Raw genomic sequence first — 3,317 nt, forward strand, 5'->3', positions numbered from 1 at the left:
AAAAGCAACGCTTTATCTCCTGAGCCACTGAGTCTGAGATACTGATGAGTGCGTTGGGCTGAGCTTTATTGAGGGCTTTGTTTTCTATAATGAAAATATTAGAAAGTGTAGGATTTGAACCAGGAACTCATTGCATGACAAGCAAATGCTTTACCACTGAGCCACAGATTTAGCATATTTTTAGTTGTTTTAGTTTAGTTTAGTTTTAGTTTAGTGATATAAGCAATAGTGGGAATTGCCCTTAGGACTAAAATGCAACACTTTACCATTTGAGCTTCTGAGTCTGAGGGTGTTTTGAAGTGTTTTATTGAGACCTTTGTTTTTGTATGATGGAAATTTGTAGGGTTTGAACCAAGACTTTCACATACATTAGCACAGACTTTGTGATGTTTGCATAATTTTTTGTTAAGGGTTAGTTAGATTGTCTGTTTATTTACTGTATTAACACAATATAAGCAATAATTGGATTTTTGTAATTGGATATAATTGGAACTTTGTTTTATATGCAACAATATGATTTGAACAAAGGACTCCATGTGTAAAATACATTATTTAAACGACTGAGCTATACAAGGTAAATTCAAGTTTAGAGCTTTAACATTTTCAGTCTTTAATTCAAATGTAAAAATAGTAGGATTTGAACCATGACTTTCCAGTATAAAAGAAAACTAATTATCCTCTGAGCCACACAACCTTTATATTCATTGTTTTGTTTTAGCTTTTATGATCTTGGCTTTGTCAGCTTTTGCTCTAAAGTGTTCCAGTAATTATTATATGAAGAACTTCATCGTTTCATCTGTATGGAAGTAATATTAGGATGATTTTCTGCTCAGGATTGAATCTGCATAAATTTACAAAATCTTGTGTTACACTTAAGCTGATGTGGGGAAAAAAGGGAAACAATATTTAAAACCATTTATTAAAACAAGTTGTATCAAATGTACAAACAATCACAAAAATGGTAATTAAGAACTTTATCACCAAACTCAAACACACACATAACTTGTAAATAACTTTTTTTTTTTTTTTTTTTTCAAAATGAATTTTGTCACATTTTATGCAAAACAGTCCAACGCACCAGCCAGGGGTGCGTTTCCCGAAAGCATCGTTGGCCAACTATGGTCGCAAGTTCTGTCGTTACCAATAGAGTTCAATGGACATTGCGATGAACTTGCGACCATAGTTGGCCAACGATGCTTTCGGGAAACACACCCCAGGAAGATTTCTAAACCTAAAGATCTTGATCAGCCTCTTCAGCTGTTTCTGGTCCTGCTGTTTCCCTATAATAATGCAGATACACTGATTGTCCTGTGTGTCCTATGCGGGGATGTTGGAGCCTGTCGCAGCGTCTCGGGCCGAAGGCTGAGAAACAGGGCAATGTGCCCGTTATTAATCAGTAAAAAGCTGCAATTAGACAATTTAAATGGTTAGGTTAGGTTATGTCTTATAAAAAAATTATAAATTAGATTGTCAGTCTGTCATTTTAATACAGACTTTAATAATAATTTATCTGAATAATCGGTTAATTCACGCTAAAATAAAAATTAAGTCATAATTTACTCACCCTGGTGTTGTTCTAATGCATTGTACACTTACAAATGCCATATAATGGCAGTGAATAGCGACCGGCGGCCAGCTTTAAAATAAGATGCAAAAGTATTACAGAATGATCCCATGAAACACGCATATTCCAAGTGTTCTGGGAGTGTACGATAGGGTTTGGTCTAACCCTTTAGGGTAACATCTGACCATGTCTGACAGGACAGGAAAGTTATTGTTTATGAGGTGAGACTTTTTATTTTGATTAAGAAACGTACATACAATCTCAGAAAAAAAGGTACAAAAGCTGTTACTGGGACAGTACCTTTCAAAAGGGTTCTAAAATGTACCATTTAGATACTAATATGTACACTTTAGGTACCTTTGAGGGACTAAAATGCACTTTTTAGGTACAAAGGTGTACCTTTTGAAAAGGTACCGCCACAGTGACAGCTTTCGTACCTTTCTTTCTGAGAGTGTATCTGACAGCAGATACTGAATCAGGACAACATGTTTTTCTCAGGACAGACACACTTTAGTTAAACTGCACCTGAAAGAAGAGTCAACAGCTTTCACGCACGCATTTTAATAAATAAAAGTCTTGCATCAGAAAAAAAAAACATTTTCCATCCGCTCCACTAGGCGGCACAAGCGAGCTTTACTTTCAGCCTAACACCTGTAGATTCTTGACAACACGATGATTGATCACATTCATACCGTTTTAATGGTATGAAAGTAAGTCCCTGCAGATGACAGCTCAGTGACTGGATCCTAATTTCACCCAACAACACACATAACAGGCCGACAGCAAACAAAACCGACTAAAACGGCGATAAAGTGCAAAATTCGAGTGTAACGTGACTCACCTGTAAGTAACTTTCCACGTGACGTCCTTTCGCCAAAGTCCCTAGTTCTCTTTTGTTTTTGTACTGGAGTAATTATATGTTTGTAGTTATGTGGTAGTGTTTTCACCGCCTGCACTCGCGATTCGACACACGGTTCTGTTGTGTCTTTTTCAGCTCGCGGTGTACATGTCTCTCCTGGCGCTTCTCCGGTCACCTCTTCACGTTCAGAGGTATTAAGATCTTCTATAAAGGTATATGTATGTTCTGACATCTTCAATTGAGAAACTACACAGAGTGTGTGCGCTTCTGGTCGGTTGTAGGTGCTGTTTTGGAGGGACTTCCTCTAGAAAGCATTTAAAACTAAACCGAATATGGCCACCTTCAAACTTTGCACGAATAGTTTTTATTTCTTTTATTTGTGGCAGTTTTACAGCAGTAGCATTTTTGTAGAAGCTTACTACTCCTCTTCTTCTGAATATTACAATTTATTTTTATGTTTAAGACACATTCCACCTGTTGATTTCCACTTATAAATGATTGCAGTGAGAGATGTTCATCACACCCTCCACCAGAGGGAGACATTACACCACAGGAGCCCTCTGGGTGTTTTGTGTGGTTATGCGGCTGGATGGATTTACTATTAATTGAGAGTTAAATGAACACAAATTTTCATTTGCAAATTCTTAGCACACACTCAAATTTATCCAAAACAAACAAAGGAAGACATGCAGATTTAATAAAGTCTACATAGGCATTTGAGTGTGGTGTAGCTGTTTTACACATTTTGAGATATAAAAAAGCCATTTTTGCACATTTATATAATTATATTATTCTCTTCGCAGTGTGTAGATCTACAGCAAGTCAACCAGCGGCACTTAAAAGAAGAGAAGGTGAAGCAGGAGTGACGCTGCTTAAATAGATCAGGCTCTCCAG

The 3,317-nt window shown here is 36.8% G+C and overlaps 1 protein-coding gene across 6 annotated transcripts in view; it reads left to right on the forward strand.

Moving 5' to 3' along the window:
- The first annotated feature begins 2,180 nt into the window (after nucleotides 1-2,180).
- Nucleotides 2,181-3,317, forward strand: part of tfec (transcription factor EC) — a 49,452-nt gene continuing 48,315 nt past the window's right edge. For 2 of the 6 annotated variants that reach the window (XM_081363620.1, XM_081363621.1), the window contains exons 1-3: nucleotides 2,181-2,407; nucleotides 2,559-2,635; nucleotides 3,227-3,317. The exon at nucleotides 3,227-3,317 is cut by the window's right edge and continues 88 nt beyond it. The gene's annotated coding sequence lies outside the window, so the exon portion shown is untranslated. Of the gene's footprint in view, nucleotides 2,408-2,558; nucleotides 2,636-3,226 lie in introns of those variants that run through there. The other 4 variants (XM_081363622.1, XM_081363624.1, XM_081363623.1 and 1 more) reach the window with 4 other exon arrangements.

This window comes from Scardinius erythrophthalmus, assembly GCF_964197995.2.
Source record: "Scardinius erythrophthalmus genome assembly, chromosome: 4".
NCBI classification, from domain to species: Eukaryota; Metazoa; Chordata; class Actinopteri; order Cypriniformes; family Leuciscidae; genus Scardinius; species Scardinius erythrophthalmus.